At 37.4% G+C, this 15959-nt stretch overlaps 1 long non-coding RNA gene across 1 annotated transcript; it reads left to right on the top strand.

Annotated features, from left to right (window-relative positions):
- The first annotated feature begins 415 nt into the window (after positions 1–415).
- LOC132155683 (uncharacterized) lies at positions 416–2132 on the top strand. Its single transcript, XR_009437337.1, has 3 exons — positions 416–619; positions 1265–1379; positions 1866–2132. It is a non-coding gene; the product is annotated as an uncharacterized LOC132155683 (long non-coding RNA).
- The last annotated feature ends 13827 nt before the right edge of the window (positions 2133–15959 follow it).

Here is a 15959-nt window from a genome sequence, read left to right as displayed (position 1 = left end):
TCCGCTCAACTCCACTACCATCTCACATATAACACCTCCCTTCTGGGCAGGTGCCCAGTGGCGGTGACCCCCTGCCTTAGGTTGTCCCCTATTGGCCAGAAGAGGATCTTACCCGTCATTGAGAAATCACCTCATGCACACTGGTAACCACTCTTTCCCGTTGCAACATCCTCGACAGTCTTCTTCCACAATCCAGTATTTCCTGCAGCTTAGGAAAGGTGCACTCAAGAACCATGAGAGCCATTGACAGCACCTACTAGTGTTAAAACATTGAAAAAGGTTAATCAAACTAATATTTAATCGCTAAAATCAATTGGATACCTCCAAACTATCATGCTGAGATTACTCAGTGAAATTATTTTTTCACACCCAACTCGGCAACAATGGCAACTCGGCATCCACTCCTTCAGAAATGACAAGCTGGGATCGGAGGCTGTCAGGGCGCAGTTACGGGCAGATGGAATTCGTGTACAAAGACAAGAGTACGCAGGAACTTGGTTCGAATTAACCCAAGGGTAGCGGCACTACGGGCCATGTCACAAAGACCACACAGAAGGCTGTAGAGTGTTGCTGGTCCAAACTCCCTGTGGCACCTAGATGGCAACCATAAATTGATAAGGTAGATATCAGTTTTTTTTTCTTTACTTTATTTCACTTGGTAACAACACTATTGTGTCTAATTGAATTTGATTAAATTAAAGAGAAATATGGAAAAAAGTCAAGGTACCAGCATAACACACTCAGTAAGATTTCATCTAATTATCATTAAAGATAAAACCCCAGAAAATATTGATGTAATATTGCACACCCATAGTTTTTATCCATTCAAAGAGATTAACTAAACAAGATTTGTGTATGATGAACCTGTCATAGTTTGTCCCTGGCAAAAAGAAACATCAATCTCATAATTCTGCCCTTTCTAAGGCTAAAGAAAAGTATTGCAGTGGCAGTGTTTTGTGAGTACTGTGTAAACTAAAGAGTTTCTGGAAAAACTCATGCTTTGATTTTGGCTGGTTTTGCAGCAAAAGACAATCAAATGTTAAAGGGATGGTTGACTGAAATGAATTTAGTCACATGTACTCATTCTTAACTTATTTAACATCTGTATGAGTTTTTTTTTAACACAAAAGAATGAATTAAAAAGAACGCTAGTAGCTTTCATGGTATCCAAAACAAATACCATGAACTTTTTGAAAGTAAGGCAATTCAATAACTTGACGCTTGTCTTTTAATGTCATATTTATTTATTTTTCTCATGTTTTAGATGGAGAATTGTCATTCACGGTGGTATAGATGGCTACAGTCGTCTTATAGTTTTTCTTCGTGCCTCGAACAACAACAACCGCAGCAGCACCGTAATGAATAGCTTTTTGAATGCTGTGGCCAGGCATGGAGTCAGCGGAGACCAGGACAACTAGAGCCCCAGATACAGATCCCCTGTAAAGACCTTGTCTCAGATGACCACCAGGACAAGACCACAGGAAACCGATGATTCTTCTGCACAATCTGACTTTGCTGCAGCCTGGAATTGAACTACTGGTTTCGTCTGGTCAGAGGAGAACTGGTCCGCCAACTGAGCCTGGTTTCTCCCAAGGTTTTTTTCTCCATTGTGTCACCGATGGAGTTTTGGTTCCTTGCCGCAGTCTCCTCTGGCTTGCTTAGTTGGGGTCACTTCATCTACAGCGATATCGTTGACATGATTGCACAGACACTATTTAAACTGAACAGAGATGACATCACTGAATTCATTGATGAACTGCCTTTAACTGTCATTTTGCATTATTGAAATCCTGTTTTCCTAATTAATGTTGTTCAGTTGCTTTGACACAGTCTTTTTTTTTGTTTAAAGCACTATATAAATAAAGGTGACTTGACTTGGAGTGCCTTCTAGGGTCAGAACAGATCATGGAGGAGTAAACAGTGTTGTCTGTGTGATGATGAACCTTTTCAGGGGCTCCCAGACAGGCAGCGTAATAAGAGGCAGGAGCATTCACAACCAAAGAATTGAGAGGCTCTGGGGTGACGTGGCGGGGATTGACTAATGTTTATTATAATCTCTTCCACTTCCTGGAGGCTGAAGGTATCTTGGACCTAGATAATGAAATGCATCTCTGGGCTCTTCACTTTTGCTGTGTCCCAAACCTAAGTGCATGGACTCCGAAGTGCGCATTTGAAGTGCGAATGCGTCACAGGAGCGCGACGAAGGGTGTCCCAAACTGAAGTGTGTGGACTCCGAAGTGCGGATGTGAAGTGCGATTGCATCACAGCGCCACGACGTAAGCTGTCCCAAAGTCAGAATGTGCACTTCGAAGGGCGCATTTGAAGTGCGAATACGTCACCGCGGCGCGACGAAGGCTGACTTCGAAAGCGACTTCAAATGCGCCCTTCAATTCCCATGAAAATGAAGTGTACATCTATGGATCCTTCGCACCCTACCATATCCCAGAATCACTTGCGTGCATATGACGACGGTGGCAGGTGAGAGTTCTGTGGAGGACTTCACATTGATATATAAGTAGGCTATTGTATTTTCAATCACTCAAATACCTTGCGAAAGTGTTAAAAGCCAGGTTTTTTTTTTATACATAAAGCCCACAAACAATAAGACAGCCGCTATATAAGACAATGGTCTTTCTCTTTGTGTTTTTGAAGTGCTGTCATGCAAGAGATGTCTACAAATGTTTTAACCAAACTTAAGCACTGTAGTATTTTGTATGCATGGCCTGCTGTGTCATATTTTCTATTGTTAAGATAACAAACCTGTCTTTATATTTTTCATAGGTGTTTCCATTTTCTCTCTTTTTATTACTATTCTGGAGCGAGTGAGCCTACTGGGAAAGACTTAAAAATACAAAGTTAATCGTACATTTTCTTTTCTTTTGTTTTTGTTTTTTTTTTCTTTTTTTTGCTGAAATTCATTGTGCTGTTGTTGTTAACAGGTATGGTTTATTTGCTAAAGTGTTATGGGACAGGTGAAGGAGTGAGTGGAGCTGTTCAGGGAGGACATCAAACTACAGGGAAATGAAAGAAGAGCGCAAGTTTTCTCTTCTTAAGAGAATGTGTAACACATACGTACATTCTTCATTAGCCAAGAGATAACAGTAGGAAAAAATGGGTATATTACAGTCTTTTTTTAAATATCATATTGTCAATGGAAAAACCTAATTTCTATAGTTTATTTTTGTGATGCAAGTTAAAAATGATTCTGGAGTCTGGATTGTGGCACTTCTCAGAAGATCCATCAGCTCTGTCAGGGCCTCGCTGCTCAGAACAAAACCATTAAACACCTGTCCAGCACTGCCACATTGAGCTTTATCCTGCAGTACAGGGGTCTGGTCTGATTTAGAGAAAGAAGGAAAAGAGAAATTGTTTAGAGCTATGACAACGTAATTAGTACAAGAAATATTGCAATACTTTAGTAAACTATAATAACTACTAATACCATATTGGGGGAAAAACTACTGGTTGTCATATTTAAAACCTTTGCTAAAGTGATAGTTCACCCAAAAATAAAAAATTCCAAACCTGGAACAACTTAAGGGTGAGTAAATGATTACAGAATTTTCATTTTTGGCTGAACTGTCCTTTAAGTAAAAGTATTATCTTGCATACTCTAATACACGTAAGGTATTGAGAGTAAAACTGTTGGGTAGTTTAATCTACACACAATGCATCATGTTGTAAAAGACCATATTTTTGTAGTGCTGCTGTCCTGTGAGAAAGAAAAAAAAACGTAGTACTTATATTTGTACGAGTATACTTGACGAATGTACTTTCTAACAGTTTTAAAAATGAAAGTAACAACATTTATTGTGAGAATATTAATACATTATTGTAACTATAAAGACTGCATCTGCAGGACTGGCACCGGTCAAACAGAGCACTGGTCAGCTGTCACAGATGCCACTGAACATTAAGCTGTACTATGCTAAAAAAAAAAAAAAAAGATAATCAGTTTATTCTGTTTTATTTTCATGGTTAACTGCCTTAAAAAATCTGGGTTGCAAACCTGTCTACATATGATCACCTTGGTCAAGACAATCAGACAGCATTTTAACTGATGTGTGTTCGTGTATTTTGTAGTTTTTCATATGTATCATTCCATTATTCAAGTAAGTTCCAAGCCAGTACCTGCATTTAAAGTTGTAATCAAACAAAGGACACAGCAAACCAGTGTAATTTGCCTGGCCTCGGTCTTGGCTAAGCCTGAGGTACATCACCTTCTCCACTTTGACATAAAACAAAAGCAAAAACGAGCAGTTCTGTCTCCACCTCTCCTGACAGGATTGGGGGAGGTGAGGAGGGCGTGGGTACAGTGTGGGCTGGGTGAGGGGACGGTGGGGATGGCGTGGGGACGGTGGGGAGGGCGTGGGTACAGTGTGGGCTGGGCGTGGGTACAGTGTGGGCTGGGTGTGTAAATATATAAATATAAATACACATATAAATATATACATACAAGGCTTTTTTCTTTTTTCTTTTCCTTTCTTTTTTTTTTTTTTTGTGGGCAAGCCCAGTGGGTATTCAGTATTCAGGAAATCCAGCCCAGATCCACTGCGGGACAAATAACCTGATATAACCCAACCCATCTGCTACCAAATTACGATGTAAACAAGATGTAAACAAGAGCTCAATTTACGTTGGACAGCATAAGAGGTTCAAAGTTAAGTTTTAATCGTATTTCCTGATCTTGTCTAAAATAGGCCTATTTAACTTCGGACTTGAATGGAATGTCACAAATATTAAATAATTAGCCTACTTCACATTTGTGAATAGTAATTAGACTAGGCCTATGCTTTATTTCTTTCACATGCATGTGCAGCATTAGGCCCATTTTAGTCTGATTATGATATATTTTTGACTATAGATTGCTATCTTTACCTGAATCGAGCCGCGCATCGCATGGAATCTTCTTTTGGGCCTGGGGTAAATTCCAGGCTTCATAAGGAATAGGCTGCGCCGAGCGTGAGTGTGCAGTGAGGACAATGCAGATAAGAAGATCAGACACCGCCCGACCCGAGAAGTGCAGTGTTGCTCTTTATATGAGATTGTGACGAGTGGGGCGGGGCCGAGAGACGTGGGAACAGGAGCGAGGCCGGTGGAGTGATTGGAAATGAGCGACACCTGCTCGACCCACCGGTCTCGAGTCCCACGGAGGAGATGGAAGGATATAAAACCGGAGCGACGACAGTGAAGGACGAGAGAGGACCAGGCCTGGGTTTTAGTTTGTGTTTTCATTTTTATTTGTGCGCGTCAGTCATCCGTGAGGGGCTGACGCGCTGTTTTGTGTTTATTTTGATCATTAAAATATCATTTGATTGTCAGACAAGTAAAGACATGCTGAGTTGAAAAGTGGCGTTTCAGGGCGCTCACGCACAAATGCATAAGATCATATTTGATCCACATACAAAAAATACGAAAAATATAGCTTAATTTTCGTTTTTCCGTTCTTCAGACAGAACTAAATAATAATAATAATAGTGATAATACTACAATCAAATGATCTGTAAAGTGAAAATATTGTATGTGATTTGTTGTTCTTTCAGTTAAAGATATTTAACAAGCTGCTATTGAGTATTTAGTAAAGGACCATACAGAAAGCGCACACATGGGAGAGAGAGGAAAGGACTGCATCAGAAAGGACCTAGAGCTGGGACTCTTTCAAGGATCATAAAGCACAACCACAAAAACGAGGCTGTTGGTTCTAACACTTTATCACAATTTGAAGAAACCGTTCTAATTAAAATATTAAATGCATTTCATTCAAGGTAGGGTTCTTCCGTACAGAATTAAGGTGACTGTCTCTTGTCAAATTTAGGGCCACCTCTGGCTGTCGACGAAAATCAAGACTGGTCACTTGCTCCTATACCCCTTTATCACGGATTCTGTTGCAGGTTCCATTCTCAAACAGTTCAGTATTTTCACTGCACAAATGTACACATCTCGTGTATTGAGACCCATTAGTTTAACTCCCATTAGTTTAATTTTTTCACCAACATAAAATACCAACTTGTTTCAGTCAAAAAAGGGTTTTTAAGTACAAGGGATTGTCTTACAAGTGCAAAATGTGCAAGGTTTTTTTTTTTGTATTTGGATTGTTGTTCTACAGGTTTTTAACAATACATCCATGCACAAACACTGCAAGCTAAAGTTTGTGATTATATTCATCAGTTTTATACAGAATATTACCAAAATAAAACTTGTTTTAAAAAAATTAGCATGTGGTAGTTTGAGTTTGATTGTGAAGCCATTGCTGCCAGTTATTTGATTTTTTTTTAACCTTGAATGAATGTACAGGGTTGATCTAAATGCAAACTATGTCTACTTGAACGTACAGTTGTGTATTCACCCATGTTGAAAAGGTATACGACGGTGAAACAATTTCAAAATATTAACCTTGATCCAATTTGCAAAATCTAAACATAATTCAATGTTGACTGGCTTATGGACATCATGGAACCCGACGTCTATTCACTGGTTAATCAACGCTAAAATGCTGGCTAGACCTGCTAAGAGCCGAACACGAACCAGCGCTCGGTGACTTGGGAGTCTCGCACTTTAACAAGCAGGTGATCAACAGGCTCCATAATATGATGTGCAACTATTAAACACTATCTCACTTACTTGGGACTTTTTCTCGTTTGGAAACATTACTCAAAGCTGTGTCCATTTATTTTCTATTTTCTGTTCATTTATTTTATGTAGTAAAAGGTATCTCTGTGTTAAGTTGAATACATAAAATGGGGAAGGTAGGATAATTGTTGAACATGAAATCTTAGCAATAAGCCTACATTACACTATGATGAAGAGGTGCAATCTTTTATATGTTTAATGTTAGTAGAGATGAAATATCCAAAAAGTTATGGGGTATTGTATGTAAATATATCCTATTAATTCATTTGGCTAGAATGATCTGTGCTCAATTAGTCTAGTCTGTTTTAGGTTACCATTGATTGGGTGAAAACCGTTCAAACATACTGGCTGCAGAATCAGTGGGCGTGGCTCATTATACTATTAGCAAAACGCCGTGAATGACGCGTGCTCTGTGCAACCAAAACGGCGTTTTTTACGCTGTCATATGCAATATGAACCGCAAACTGCGTTTTTCATGGACACCAAAACGCCGTCAAAAACGACGTTTTTTTACAGCGTTTGTAATCACAACGGCGTATTTTGCAGCGCAAAAACAGTTTAAAACGCCGTATTTTATGGCGTTTGGCTGTAAACGTGATTCATCTATAGCGTAATTCTGACCCTTTTGGCTTGCCATACGCTCACTCATTCAAAGCACGCGCTACGAGCAGCATTTCACACAATGCGCGTACAGAGAATGAATTCATCTTTCGCGTATCGTAACTTCTGAATGAACACACACAATTATATCAAAATAATTGTCTCTGCAAGTATTCTCGTAAACACAGTCGGTTATGTTTTAAGTGAACGTATAAAGTGGCCTGCTGCTTAGAGAAATTCGCTGTACAAATCTCTCTCTCTGTGTTATTTAGACGACGTGAAAGGGGGCGTGTTTTAAGATACGCAATGGAGTAGACCAAACCAGAGACAATTTATAAGAGACATGCCACTTCCTCAATCCTCAGTACAACTATATAAGGAAAACCAGGCAGGAAGGAAGTCTACCGGAAGTTGAAGTCGGCCGCGTGCCGCCATCTTGTAGCAGAACTTCACTTGCGTTAGCATCCCATTGACTCCCATTCATTTTGGCATCACTTTGACAGCGAATAACTTTACATCTGAGGCGTTTAAAGACTCCATTTGTCCATTATTTATTTCTAAAGATACACGACAATGTATAAAGGGCTCCATTACCTTCTATGTTACATTATGGCCCCGTAGAAACAGTTTTTGTAAAAATAGGCTAACGATTGCGTCATAACACCTCGACTCTCTGTCGCACAGTAGAGAAATTACCGTACAGACAGGAGGAGAAGCTCGCAGGCAATCGGGGAGACGTCAAGAGAGAAGCCCATAGATACAAGCCCTGGCGTTACATTTTAAAATACTATACAAAATAATTAATCAGAATACTTACTCCTGCTCACTCACGCCGTCTCTGCAAGATTAACGATGGCAGTTTGCACGCACAGCTACTAGAAGATTTACATCTGTCAGACAGGTTGCTGACGTCATCAAGCTTAGTTTGAGTCTGGGCGTCAGAAACGGAAGTGCTAAAAATCACTAAAAATGGGCTTCACTTGTCTCAATTGAGTTCCAATGGGGTCGCTGTGTCCATTTCTTTTACCCGTAACGGCAAAGATGGCAGTTGTGTGCACATGTCCCGCCCCTCCCGCTGGAAAGTCAATCATCTGCTTTTAACAGTCAAGCTGGGAAACATTTAAGCCTATCGTCTGGTTCCACTGACGTATGCGCACAGTTGAGGAACCCTTGCGCATGCGTAGTAAAGGGCGTTTTAAACCTTATTTTGGGGCAAAGTCATCAAAATTTTTCAGCGATTTTTATCATATTTCACTACTGTTTCTATAAATGCTGTTTTTATGTCCCGGTGACCAGTGAAACTGCAGTTCTGACTCTCTGCCCATTCATTTAGATAGGAGCTGGTCTTGTTATTCTGAAATAGCTGCCCGGAGGTGTTGCCAAGATGGCGGCTGAGTGGCACGACTTGCCTGAAAGGACTTTGACCAAACTAAACAGGGAGGGAGGGCAAAACACTCATCCAAACAAATGCTTCATTAAATTGGTGGTATTGCCGGCTTTGGTTGCAATACTCTTATCGCATATGTTGCACTTTGCTGACTCGGCATCCTCTTTTATAAAGTGTAGCCACACTTTAGACCTCTTTGGCATTGTAAAACGGAAACGTTTTGAGAAAAAACAACTACACTTGTGTTGTGTGACTGCAAGTATCTTCAGAAATCCGTGGTGGTGGACAGCCAATCACGGTGAATTTAGGTCCTTACATGCACGTATGCTACAAGCTCACACAGACACAGCCGCCTGGCAAAAAACCCCCCCCAAAAAAACCTTCTGCTTGGCTTTTGGAAACGAATTTTGGCACCGAAAGATAAATAATTTTTCGATACTCATAGTATCGAAGTTTTTCGTTCGATACCATAAAGGCATCGAAGTTCGGTACCCAGCCCTACGGATGCAGCCTTTAAAATGTTTCCGTTTTTTTTCATAATACCCAGAGACTACTTCTACAAATGATTGTTTCTTATATGTTTATCAGTTCCTACAACAGATGCAGAAATGGGAATATATGGAATATACTTGTATAATGCCTTCATGTCATAAGAGACTGGAACATGTACAAACACCGATAAACATTTAGTAAATAGTGGACTTACAATGTCCTTGTTTGGCCTGCACTGGCTCTACAATGTTATACATGAGTAATAATAAAAACACACCATATGAGTAATCTATTCATTGTGTGGAATTATGATTAGTATGAAGAGGTGTGTTTGTATGCAATTCAGTTTAAGGCAGCTGTTTGATTTACAGTATGTAACATACTCAAGTTTACTAAGCTTCATTAATCAAACTGGTAATACAGATATGTTATGCATAAAGTTTACTCTGAGACTTGTATGGAATGGTGGCTAACCTCATGACATTATATCTGATGTTATTTCTTCTCTGCTGGATTTATGTTTGTTCAATAAACTACTGTTGGTGCAAAAGTCAATATTGAGAAGAAAAGGAAAAATGCAGAGGGATACTTTAATGGAAGAGTAAAGCAGATGATGCAACACTCTTTAACAAGTCTACACGTCTATCTTGACAATCTAGAAAAACATTTATACCCTTCTGAACACTGGCATCCTTCCACATTTTGAATACTTCCCTTTTTATCTGTCCTGAGACACAGATGTTTCCAGTCATCACGCTTTTCCTGACAAAATTTCAGAACAATATCATGTTGACCTAAAGAGAAGATGAAACAGGAAATCAGTCATCATGATTCTCCCAAGACCAGGAATGACCAGTCTTCAAACTGACCCACCCAAAAAGTTCAAGAGTCGGACACTTATGTATCACCATAAATTAGAGAAGTCGTAACTAAGTGCAGAGGCTTACTGCTCATGTTTTCCTTCCCAAAGTTACTGAGTTGTAACCTGCTCCATCACCCGCTGTCAGGACTCAACAGTGCTTATAGCTAGTCCAAACATTGCCAGAGGGAATGATAATACCATTTCAGTGTTTACACTGAAGGGTTCTCACTTATCGGGAAGTTGGTGCAGCTAGTCAGATTGATTGGAGTATGAAATCTAATAGTAAAAATTCATTCATTCATTGTTTTAAAAGAACACATAATATTCTACTTAAATGTGGTTAGAGGAATCCAGAAAATTGTGAAACTGCATTGTCATATTGATTTTATAATACTGCTGTTGTTTTGTGCTTTGAGCCTTATTTTTTTTTCTTAAATATATGCTTAAAATATTTTGTACACTCTCAGAAATAGAGGCACAATAGCTGTCAAGAGGTACTAATATGCACCCTTTTGGGGTAAATAAGGTACAAATGTTTAGCTTCTGTAAGGGTGCCGCCCCAGTGACAGCTTTTGTACCTTTTTTTTCTGAGAGTGTAACCTTATTTTTGACTACAATCCAACAAATATCATCCCTTAAAGGGAAAGATCACCTAAAAATGAAATTTCAGTCTTCATTTACTTACCCTCGTCTTCACAGACATTTATAACTTTCTTTCTTCTGTAGAACACAATTTAAGATACTGAAAAAATGTATTGACTTTCAATGAAAGGCAATGGGGTTGGATGAAGTTTTGACTTTCATTGTAAGTATACTTGTTTCTAATGAGTGCAAAATGTTTTCTGGATATAGCATGAATTTATAATTTGTTTATGCACTTCCAGTCCATCAAGACCTGCAAGAGATCTGCTGGAAATACTTGATGCACACAACGATTCCCGCTATTTAACACACAAGATTCCAGCTATTTAAAAAATGAATTAACGTACAGAATTTACATCTTTTAAAAATAAGAATAAGTGTATATGATGTAATATCTTCAGTGATTGTTAGAGCTCACATGGAAGGAACATTTCCGTCACTCAATATGTTCCATTACCTCCTTATCCTTGCAAAGGTCAAGAGCTTTGCTGTCAATATGCGTGCTAGTATCAAAGATATTGTATCATCTAGTATAATAAATGGTTGAGGGCAAACATGCATGGCCATGCATCTCATCCTCTAATTATAGAAACCATTATGAAAATTGCTCTCTGTAGTCATAGAATGATGTCCTAAGTATCTAACCCAGATAAGCAAAAGTAAATATTGCTTGGAAGGACAAAGTTGCTTTAATTCATCACCTCACACACAAATAAGGCACATCAGTTATCCATTTACTTCAACTATGTGCTATCGCACAAGACCTTTTACTACAGAGCAGACACTGTTGCAATAATAGATGAATACAAATGATTTACAAACCCTCTTCAAAAGTAATAGGATAGTTCACTTAAAAATATATATTTCCTGTCATCATTTACTCACCATTGTGTCATTCCAAACTTGTATGACTTAATTTCTTCTGTGGAACACAGAAGATATTGTGAAGTATTTTAATCTGTTTCATTCATATAATAGGAATCAGTGAAGTCCAAAACAAAATTGGTCCCCACTGATTTTAATACTATGTAAAAAAGAAAACTGAGAAAAGAAAACTATCCCTTTAAGAAACCCTAGCTCTAGTTTTACGCTATAATAAAACAATACGATACAGGGCTAATCTAGAGGATTCTTCAAAGTCTGTTTTTTTGTAAGGAATCTCTGTGTTTCAGGTTTGACACAACACAGATGGCAGAGATAAAGTACTCCAGCTGTCTGTTGTTTATTGAACCCTGTCATCTTGCTTGAGTTAATGGTTGGACATAATTAGTATAGGAGGCCAGAACTAGGTCATTTTATTATCAAAACCTATATCATGTGTTTATTTAATAACAATTGATATCTGGAGTGAATGAAATACACGCACTACTGTAAAGTAGGTATTTTATAAATTATATAATTCTTTTGTTTTTGTAGAGAGAACATGTCTGGTGAACAGAAAATGAAAAAAAAAAATTGAGCTTTTTTCTACACATTGTTCTTTATATATTGTTATTGCTAGTGTTGTAGAAAGTCTTTCTCTTAAAAAAATTGAGATGACAAAAATTTTACTTTATTTGTTGAGGCAACAAAGCCAAGATGCCTGAAAAATGCAATTAAAGAGAGTATGAGTGAAAGTGATGCATGTACTGTTTAATCACTGAGTAAATTGTGGACCTACAATATAATATATGAAGAATACAGCATAATAAGTAGAGTAAGTCTGTTAATAACTGTGTCTTATTGTTTGCCCATCGAGATTGCATCTACATAGTCTAGACACGTTGATGTCCTGTAAGATTGTTCCCCGATGAATGGTCTTTCCTCAGGAGCAGAGTCTCTTCAGGATGTCCTACAATGTCTTGTGCTTCCAGTTTCCATGGTGTTATGCATTTATGGTGATCAACAGATGGCACCAGGAGTGCTTTATATAAAACCCTATAAGAGAAGATGAAAATAATGCTGTTAGATCAGTAGATAAGTCAGTTCCCAGCTAACAAAAATATGTTCTAAGAATGTTTTGCTAACATTCCAGGTGAGCTATCAAAATGTAATTTCTGAATGTTCTCTGAACATTCAAAACATTCAGTATTGAAAATGTTTTCAAAACATTTTTTCTTCATTATATTCAAACGTTAAGGGAAAATTTTTTTATTTTTATTTTGCACACATTAGGGGAATGTTACTTTTGAAGGTTCTCTGAACGTTCTGAAACGGTAGTGCTATTTGAAAAACAATAGACAAATGTTTAACTAAAATGTTTCAGGAAAACATTCAATGAATGATGTATAAAGAATGTTTTTGTGCTAATGTTTTTAGAACATTATTACAGACCATATAAGTTTATTAACATTATTGAAGGCTGGAAATGTGAATGGAAGAACAGTTGTTTTTAACTTTGAGAGAACCTTGTCAGCCAAAGTGAGAATATTCTCTAATAGTTTTTGTTTTCTCATTGTCCTAAAGTATAAAAAAAACACTTTTCTTTTTGTTTTTTTTTGCATAATGTAAAGCTTCATGAGTTCAAGTTTCTTATGCAGAAGCTATAACTGTTTGCCATTTTATCTAAACAGTCCAAACAGTTCAGGGAGAGAACAATATTCAGAGGGAGAACAAAGGTTATGAAATAATTAGGGTAGATAAAGTAAAGTAAAAAGGAAACTAAAGCATGAGTGCTTCCAGCTAATGTGGTGGTTGTATTATTATTTTATTTTTATTTCTTTAAATTTTATTCTCAAAAAAGTATGCACAGTAAACCTGATGTTCTACACGTGACCCTTTGGAAGCTGTCATGTTTGATGCCTCAATACAGTTTTCATTTCACTGAAATCTAAGCTGTAAGGTGTTTTTGCAGTTACAGTTAGAAATGTATCGACATATCTTGGAAGTCAGCAAATAATCATCTCTGGATAAGGAAGAAAACAACAGAAAATAGTGATAGTTAGGAGGTAGTAAGTGAAGTTCAATGACTGAAACTTTGATCAGGCACGTCTTAAAGAGATAGTTCACCCAAAAATGAAAATTTGCTGAATATTTACTCGCAATTAAGTCTAACCAAGACGTAGATGAGTTAGTTAGTTCTTCAGAACTGATTTGGAGAAATTTTACATTACATCACTATACTCACCAATGGATCCTCTGAAACAAATTGATCTATTCCTTTGATGGCGCGATGGTGGGGAAATCTTTATTGTTTATTTTTAGATAATTTTTATCTAAAATTATTGTTTGAGTGAAACATTCTTTTAAGACATGAACTAATAGTAAACAATACTTTTATGTATTAAAGTTGATTAGTTTTTTCAATCTGTAACACATTTTTAACATCAAGTTAAGGAATAATTTATGTCACACCTGAGTTAATGTAATATGAACAGTAGTATGTTTATAAGTTACATGATATTTATTAATGCTGTTTAAAAAAATGGTTCATTTTTGGTTTATGATACCTAACACATGCAACCATTTTATTCTCAAATGTTTCCTGCTGTTGGTTTACAGCCTTTTTAGCTGCAGCAGCAAAATTGTGCAAGTTTGCATGTGTTTACTTGCGATATTAGCATGTGATATGTTATGAGTGATGAAACCGTGCCAGCTCAGGAGACATGAGTTCAGTCAGCTGTAGAGTTACATCAGCCATGTCTGTATTACCTTTTAGTACCTGGGGAAGAAGCACAGAGGGCCTGTCAACATCCCCAAAGGACTACAAACAGGAAATTTGACAAGTGTTTACTCAACCTTAGTGATAACTCCAACATCAAGCAATCTGTCGGGGTACACCTGAGCCCCGTATGTGCATGCATGTCCTTTGTGTGTGCAGTTTAATATCAAAAATTTGATTTTCTATGATGATAAAACATAAGATTCCCGCATGGACAAAAACTATTAATTAGATTACAATGAAATAATTTTTTGATGCTCTAAGTCCTCAAAAGAGGTGCACATAATTGCACCATAATTGTGCAATTATTTGGTTTTTGATGTTTCGCAATTTATTTCCCATGTAGTTTCCTGTCACTCCTCCAGAAATGAACATTTCTGTAAACTGACCTTGACTAACACAGATTAATGCCATCTACAAACTACATGTGAATAAGAATATTTTACTCTCATTTGGAATGCCAAGAGATAAGAGACCGTCCACATTACACTCAGTTGATTTCACTCTCTTCCAGCTCCTGCTTGATGAACGTTTCCCCTCGTGCTGGAGTTCCTGTTTTTAAAGTCTGGCTTGGCAGCCAATGACAAGAGGACACCACATCAGACTGGGGACTCTGTGTAAAGCAGCACTTTGACTACATCTGATGACAACACCTCAGCTGCTTTGTTAAGCAAATAAGGATGAACACGTGTTTTGATTAAATGTTAAAATTGAATGTGCCAGTGTATGCATCATCTCCGATTATGTCTGTTTGACTTACTGATTATTTCATTTGACATGATCAGCATAAAGCAACAAAGTCGATTTCTATATTTTGAAAATTAAATAAATATTTTTTTTATTTTCCCCCGTTTTGACCTTTTGTTACAACATTTCCAAATGGTGGGATATATTAAGGCATACATTGTCGCAAAGGAAACTTTTTTTTTCTTCCTTTTTTTTTTACATTTTCTTTTAACAAACAAGGAACCACTAGTAGCATGAACAATATATTCTGCAGTTGTAAGTGTAGGAAACTAAATTTACACAGTCATCATTTGAGAATATTATGTACAAATTGATCATATTTATGTGTTTGTATGTTGTAATATAATTTATTTTAACACCCAGCATGACACTTTGTCCAAAAAAAGTTGTTTTTGAGCATTGTGTCTCTTAGGAACAGTTTCACGGATTGTATAATGTTCACATAAGCTGTTTATCCCTATACACACATTAGCAGGATGTTATCTATCATTTTAAACCACACTGACAGATACACCCTTTGTTCTAACCTGTGTCAGATGTGTGTGTTGAATAGACATTTTATAAATCTACGTTTGAGGAAAAGACGCAAGAATGAATGATCAGGATGAAGGTAAATATCATGTAAACAAGGTAAATAAATGAAACAAGAGCTATTAAGTACTATATATATATATATAATAGCCATCTGTTGTGCTTCCCCTGACACTCATTTCCACCTTTAGTTTTTCCTTCTTTTCTCTGAAACTCCATAAAATGCTGGCATGATGTTAATAGAAGAAATACTGGGGACAGTGACTCTTTGTTATAAAAAAAATTGTACACACACACACACGTTTGTTTTTGTGAAAAGTGGGGACATCTTCTAGGCGTAATGGTTTTTATACTGTAAAATTAGTATATTTTATGGCCCTACACCGACCCTACACCTAACACTAACCCTCACAGGAGCATTTTTACGT

This window comes from Carassius carassius, chromosome 13 (assembly GCF_963082965.1).
Source record: "Carassius carassius chromosome 13, fCarCar2.1, whole genome shotgun sequence".
NCBI classification, from domain to species: domain Eukaryota; kingdom Metazoa; phylum Chordata; class Actinopteri; order Cypriniformes; family Cyprinidae; genus Carassius; species Carassius carassius.
This window is presented reverse-complemented; position numbering and strand designations above follow the sequence as displayed.